Raw genomic sequence first — 7292 nt, forward strand, 5'->3', positions numbered from 1 at the left:
GGTTTATAAGCGGCCCAGCCGCAGCGCTTTGTTACGGCGGAAGGCCCGGGCTGACCAAGACTCAGCCTGCCTTGCTGCGCCAGGCCTCATCCTAAGAAAGATGACCTTCATATCAAGCAAGATGTACTGAGCACCTCCTGTGTGACAAGCTCTGTGCAGGGAACAAAAAAGCCTCAATCCCTGCCTTGTGGAGCTGACCTTCTGGTGGAGACAATAAACACATACAGGAAAATGTAAAGACAGAGATGTTCTTATAAAGAAAAACAGAGTAGGGGAGTGAATGGATGTTGGGCTATATTAGGGAGGCCCAAGATGGCCTGTGTGAGAAAGTGAGGGATGGGCCAGGTGATTTCGAGAGGAAGAGCCTCCCAGGCAGCAGGCATAGCCCGTGCAAAGGCCCTGGGGCAGCACCGGGCCTGGTGTGTTGAAGGAAGGGGTCCTTGTGGCTGGAGCAGAGTGAGCAAGGTGGGGGGGAGGACAGGGAGGGGACCAGGCAGGGGATGAGGGGCCTTGGGGACCGCAGGGGGAACTTTGGGTCTCACTGAAGGTACATTAGGGTGCTCTCTTCGGCAGCACACACGCTAACATTGGAATGACACAGAGAAGATTAGCATGGCCCCTGCATAAGAATGTCACACAAATTCATGAAATGTTCCACATTTAAAAAAATTTAAGCCAAAAATTATAGGTTTCTTTATTTTTCACTAAATAGGCAATTGCAATACATGGTATAATGAAATGGACAGAATAAATATTCAATTTAGTTTTCCATCCATGAGAATCTCACAGCAAAATCATAGTTATTTTGTAAAAAGAAAAGAAAGTAATAAAACATATGAGGGGATCTAGGGAGGGAGACCACCTCATCTCTGTGTTCAAAACTCTCCCTCTGAGCCTGGTTCCCCTGCTGGAGAAGGGGTTAAACTATGGAAAGAGGGAAGAAATAATCCTGGGGCCGTGCAATAGGATTGGAGCGATCAGCGGGAACTCTCAGTTCCTAAGACAGACAGCTGAGAGACAGACGGACGACCAGTAGGTAATAGATAACATGGTAAGTGGATGATGGCGGGAGAGATGATACATAACCACGTGATGGATAACTGATAAGATCAATAGATGATTGATAGATTGATAGGTAGGCTATAGATTTAAATGACAAGGCGTGAATGGGAGTGGGTGTGGGTATTGCTCAGCCCTGCTCACTGGAGGGTTCCGGAAACAGCAAATCCCCGAAGTCTGAGCGTACCCGGCACCCCGTTCTTGGTTCCCAAATACCATTCTCCACTGAAGGGAAGCAGGCTCGGGGAGAGAGGGCCTAGACCAGAAACAGGGCCGGGGAACGACAAGCTGAGCTTGCTCAGAGAGTGGAACACATATCCTATGACCCAGGGGGGACAGATTCAGGGACAACTAGATTCTGGGTATATTTGTAAAGCTGGACCCAGTGGGGTCACTCAAGGATCTTAACAGTATACCTGCTTTTGTTACTTAATTAACATTAACGGGGCGCCTGGGTGGCTCAGTCGGTGAAGTGTCTATCTTCGGCTCAGATCATGATCCCGGGGTCCTGGGATTGAGTCCTGCACCGGGCTCCCCGCTCAGCGGGGAGCTTGCTTCTCCCTCTCCCTCTGCCTCTCTCTCTCTCCCTCTGTCTCTCATGAATAAATAAATAAAAATCTTTAAAGAAAAAATAATAGAATCCATCCTCGTTCCCCCTGAGCCTCAGTGTCCTCATCTGGAATATGGGCGAAATAATCAGTGTGTCATCCATTCATCGCAGAAATCCCTGGGCTACTCTGGCCAGATCCCCGCTGCATGCTGGGGCGCCCAGGACACAAGACAGGCTCTCCTGGATCATTTTACTATGATGGGGGGACAGTGAATAAACAAGGCCATAGCTCAACGTGGTTTTTTCAGAGTCATATCTGAATCTTCAAATAATAATAAAACAGGGAGACATAATGAGGAACGACTTGGATGATGGTGTTTTTTGTCCTGCCACCAAACCGGTCAGAGAAGGCCTCACTGAGAATGCCAATGTCAGGGCATGTCACGTGATGCACCCTGGCCAACCGGACGCCACGGGCCACCCACCTTGAACCCAGGTGTCCCGTGCCAGCCACATGTGCAAAGTGCTTTTCCGGGTGGTGCACCCATTCATTCGTTCTGTCCTGTGTTCATTCACCCATTCGCCACTCCTCCAGCCCCTTAGGGTGAGCCAGGCCTCACCCTGGGTGCTGGGGATATGGCCGTGGCCCACACAGACCAAAATCCCTGCCTCTTGGAGCTGACATTCCAGTGGCAGAGAGAACCCACAAAATCAACCCCTAACACCCTTCATCTGTCTGATGAGTCTAGGGGAGGGAAGGTGGAGCTCTTACTGGTTTGGGGAGGACAGGCCTGGGGAGGCGGGAAGCAGGTGAAGTGGGTGGTGAGTGCAGGATTGGATCCTGTTATCATTTAAAACTTCGAAATTTTGGGGGGGCACCTGGGTGGCTCAGTCGGTGAAGCATCTACCTTCTGCTCGGATCATGATCTCAGGGTCCTGGGATCAAGCCCTGCATCCGGCTCCCTGCTCAGCGGGGAGTCTCCCTCTCCCACTCCCCCTGCTTGTGCTCTCTCTCTCTCTGTGTCAAATAAATAAATAAAATCTTTTTAAAAATTAAAAAAAAAAAAGAGGACAACAGCAAGCTTTGGCAAAGACGTGGAGAAATCGAAACCCGCCTGCCCTGCTGGGGGGTGGGATAGGATGTGAGACAGGGCCCCGCTGCGGGAAACAGGTTAGCAGTTCCTCACAAATGAAGCAGAATTACCATGGTGACCCAGCAATTCCACTTCTGCATGTATATCCGAGAGAAATGAAATTATTCATCCACATAAAGACATAGACAAATGTTCACAGCAGCAGGATTCACGGGGGCCCCGAAGTGGAAACACCAACAGATGAACAGATACACACACACACGGTCCACCACCGACGGGAGCGTCTCTTCGCCAGGAACAGGAGTGAGGCGCCCACACGCACGGCCCCGGGGACGGACCCCGAGCCCACGACGCTCAGGGAGGGAACCAGACACAGAAGGCCACGTGGTGTGTGAGTCCACCTGGGTGACATGTCCAGAACAGGCTCATCCACGGACGGGAAGGGGGCTCGTGGGGGCCCAGGGCTGCGGGCAGGGAAGACGCGGAGTGACCCTGATAGGGATGGGGTTTCTTTTGGGGGTGACAGAATGTGCTGGAACTAGGTAGAAATGATCATTGCACAACATGGTGAATGGATTAAATGTCTCTAATGGTGAATTTTACGTGTATTTTACCGCAATTAAGAAAAACAGTTTGCACTAAAACAGTGTGTCTCGTGTTATCGGAGATTCTTGGTACCCCCTTAAACTCTATGCCTGAAGAAAGTGCCTCACTCAAAACTGCACTTATCCTAGTCCCAGCCCTGCCAGAATGAAGCAAGGAAGTCACAACGAGGTCTCATTGAGAAGGTGACCTTTAAGCCAAGCCTGGAAGGAAAGGAAAGAATTAGCCAAAATGGCATTTGGGGATGCCTATCAGAGCAGAGGAAGTATCCCATGCAAAGGCCCTGGGACGGGTCCGGGCCTGGTGTGTTGGAGGAACAGCAAGAAGGCCCGATTGGCTGGAGCAGAGTGAGCGAGGGAGAGAGACTTCGAAGTTCAAGCAGGGCCTTGGGGGCCTCGGGGAGGATTCGGGCCTTTACTCCAGGGAGGTGGGAGCCCTGGAGGGCTGCGGGCAGAGGACAGACAGGACTTGAGTCAAGTTTTTAAAGCCTGTTAGCTCTGCAAGAGGAGGGATTTTCATCCTCCTTAGCTCCCTAAACCTCCACTTAGAATCCTCCTCGGCACAGAGTAGGTGCAGTCGATACTTACTGAGGGAAGGAAGGAGGAAGAGCTCCAGTTGGGGGCGGGTAGGGGGGACGAGGTGCAGGGTGGGAATGTCACACTGCCCCCAAGTCACCCAGCCAGGCTGTGGCAGGCCAGAGGCTCAAACCCAGAGCTGGACAGCTGAGGCCCCAGCTCCACTGGGCCTACCAGAGGGAGGTCCCCAGCCAAGCCGCCGGTGGCCACCTGTTTCCTCCCCCGCCTGTGATTAATGGCCCTGCAGCCCATCCATCATGCACCAGCCAGTGCCTGGCTCTGCCCCGGAGGCCGTGGGGCCCAGCGCTCATTTGTAAGCAGGCTGCGAGGCTGGTCTCAGACGGTTGGATCCATGAGACAGATCCCTGCCCTGCCTTGCTCCCAGATATGGCCCTGAGAACCCCGGGGAAGGGGAAACACCAGGATGCGGGCCCAGAGTCGGGGATGGGTGGGAGCTGAGGGATGTACAGGGGTGCTGCCCGATGGTAAGATCCTCGAAAGCCCCAATCCCGCATATTAACTATCTAGTCAAGACCGTTCCGTCCCAGGCTGTGGCATCCTCCCCGCCTTTCCCTCACCCACCGCTCCTCCATGCGGTGGCCCAGACCGGCCTACCCCTCTCCTGAACTGTAGTGTGAGCACCCCACCCCGTCTCCCGGCCTCCCACCTTGCCTTCCTCCATTCCGGCAACCAGCAGAGCCTTTTACCTGGCAGACCCTGTATGCTGCTCTAAGCCAGGGCTTCTCAGCTGGGGACGATCTGGCCCCCAGGGACACTCATCAAGACTGGGCAGGGAGGTGCTCCTGGCACGGAGCGAGTGGGGGCCCGAGATGCGGCTCAACACCCCACAGTGCCCAGGATGGGCCCTCACAGAGAATGATCTAGGCCAGAATGTCAGGAGTACAGAGGCTGACTGAGAAACTCTGCTCTAAAACCTCCCATGGCTCCCTAGTGCCCTCCACATAAAATGCCAATGTCGCAGTCCAGAAGGCAGGGTCCTGCTTCCTCAAGGCTCCTGGCCCTCTCCGACCTACCCCCCCATGCTGCCTTCATGGCCTACCTGGAGGGGCTGTGTCACATAGTGGTTAAAGGCCCAAGAACCTGATTTTACATCCTGGCCCTGCCACCTTCCAGCTGTGTAACTTTGGCCAGGTCACTTCACCTCATGGTGCCTTAATTTCCCCATCTTTCAAATGGTCATAATACCTAAGGCTAAAATCCTTAAAGCCCAGCATGGCACATAGTAAAAACATATACAGTTTGGTTGGTCGATTTTTATTCATGGTCTGGGACACAATTCTGGGCTTCTCTGCCTGCTGAAAGGCCCAGCCCTGACCCCACTGGGCTGGGGTGGGGGGCGTCTCTCTTGTCCAGCTCTGCCCCTGCCAGCCAAGCCTGGGGTCTGCTAAAATGGGAGTGTTTGATCCCCAAATGCCTGAATACTAGATCAGGCTCAGACACAGGCGGCTTCCCAGGAGAAAGGGTGTCTGGTGTGGGGCTCATGGTGTCCCATAGGACCTGAACTCAGCTTAATGCTGTGTTGTCAACATCTTGAAGTTCCTAAATTCCTAATAATTTTTCAATAAGAGACACTGCATTTTCATTTTGCCTTGCCCAAAAATTCTATAGCCCATCTGCATCGGGGACTCTGATACGATGAGTGGGGTCTGCGTGTTCCAGAACCCGACAGGAATATTGAAGAATTTTCCAAAAAGGTGTTCCTTTTTTTCTTATAGCATCAGGACGAGGGGGACCCACATTTTCCTTACTCATCTCTGGCCCCATCAGATACCATTTTTATTTAACACACTGATATTCTGCTCAGCATGAATTTTTTTTGGTATGACTTTTTATTTTAAAAAACATTAAAGCAGCATTTATCTTGAAGGGTTTTGTGTTTTTCTGGCGGGCGGGGGGGGGGGGGGAACAGGAGGAACCTTACATTTTGCTTATTCATCTTATACTTGTCTGGCCTTTCATCTGCCCAGGAAAGGTGTCTGGGGTCCGAACTCTCCGTTTTACAGGTTGGGAAAACCCAAGGCCCAAAGAAATCATACACATCCAGAGAGGCAAGCTGCATAGTTGATAATGATGGTGGTGGTAATTAAGAGACTGCATTTAGCACTTGCCGGGTTAACTGTGCATTACTTCACCAGCTTCTTTGGGGCCTGTTCTCCACATGGCAGCAAGAGAGATCCTATCAAAATCCCAGTTAGGCCGGCCCTCCCCCGTCCAGGGCTCCCACCTCCCAGCCTCCCTTGCAGTAAAAGCCCAAGTCTCTCCCCAGCCCCCAAGGCCCTGCATCATCCGTCATGCGCCTGGCACCAGCTACAGAATTTGCTCGGCCCAATGTAGAACAAAATTGTGAGACCTCTTGTTCAAAAACTATTAGGAATTTCCAGACCACAACAGCAGGTCATGAACCCAAGCACAGGCCCTTCTGAGTGCAGGGCCCCTGGGTGAACGCATTAAGCTGCTGGCTCTGCCTCTGCAGTGCCAGGCTCGGTGCTGCCTCAGGGCCCTTGCACTTGCTATTCCCCCGCCTCCTTGACTAAGCCACCCCCGCCCCCACCCCGAGCAGGGCTCTCTCACCTTCAGGTCCAGGAGGCCTCTCTGACCGTCCTGTTTAAAACCTTACCCCGGCGCTTCCCCCCGACTCTCCCTGCTGCTTCATTTGCCCCATAGCGGTCACCACCGGCTGACCTGCCAGGGATTTGGGCTCGTGCATTTGTCCGTCTGTCTCATGTCATCTCCGCCAGGGCTGGGGCTTTGTACCCCCCACCCCCAACCCACCCGCGGGTCCTGGAGCAGGGCCTGGCACACAGTAGGCGCTCAATCAATGTGCGTTGAAGGGATGGCTCCCATGAGGTCGGCGGGATTACCTCGGCCTTCCTACAGAAGAGGAAACCGAGGCTCCGAGAGAAAACAGCCCGTGAGCCAAGGTTACAGAGCATGTCCCTGGCCCGCGTCCAGGTCGCGCCATGACAGAGTCGGCGGTCTAGATGGGGGCGGCCGGGCCCTTTCTCTGCCAGATGGGGAAACCGAGGCCCGGCGGCGGCCCGGGCCACCCCGCCGGGAGGGGCCGCGGCCCCGGGGCGGGGCGGGGCGCGCCGTGCCCAAGGTCACCGCGCCGGCCGGCCGGGAGGCGGGCTGGGTGGGGATCCGCAGGCCTCCCCGGGCGCGCGCCCCCCTCGGCGGCGCGCACGGGGCCCGGGAAGCAGCAGCGGCGGCGGCGGCGGCGGCGGCAGCAGGTGGAGCCGGAGCCTCCGCGCAGCCGAGGCCGCGGCCACTGCCGGCGTCGCCGCCATTAGACAATAGGAGCGGCGGCCGGGCGTGCGGGGAGGCGGGCGGCGGGGAGGGGCGGGGAGGGGCGCCGGGCGCGCAGGAAGCGGGGCCCGGGGCGCGCCGGGG

General features: G+C 55.0%; 1 non-coding gene across 1 annotated transcript; it reads left to right on the top strand.

The window, feature by feature from the left end:
• The first annotated feature begins 557 nt into the window (after nt 1–557).
• Nucleotides 558–664, top strand: LOC123834958 (U6 spliceosomal RNA). The gene has a single exon (XR_006788533.1). It is a non-coding gene; the product is annotated as a U6 spliceosomal RNA (small nuclear RNA).
• The last annotated feature ends 6628 nt before the right edge of the window (nt 665–7292 follow it).

The sequence above is a fragment of the Mirounga angustirostris genome, unplaced genomic scaffold (assembly GCF_029215605.1).
Source record: "Mirounga angustirostris isolate CCGP_5_RB_7025 unplaced genomic scaffold, mMirAng1.0.hap1 SCAF_1, whole genome shotgun sequence".
NCBI classification, from domain to species: Eukaryota; Metazoa; Chordata; class Mammalia; order Carnivora; family Phocidae; genus Mirounga; species Mirounga angustirostris.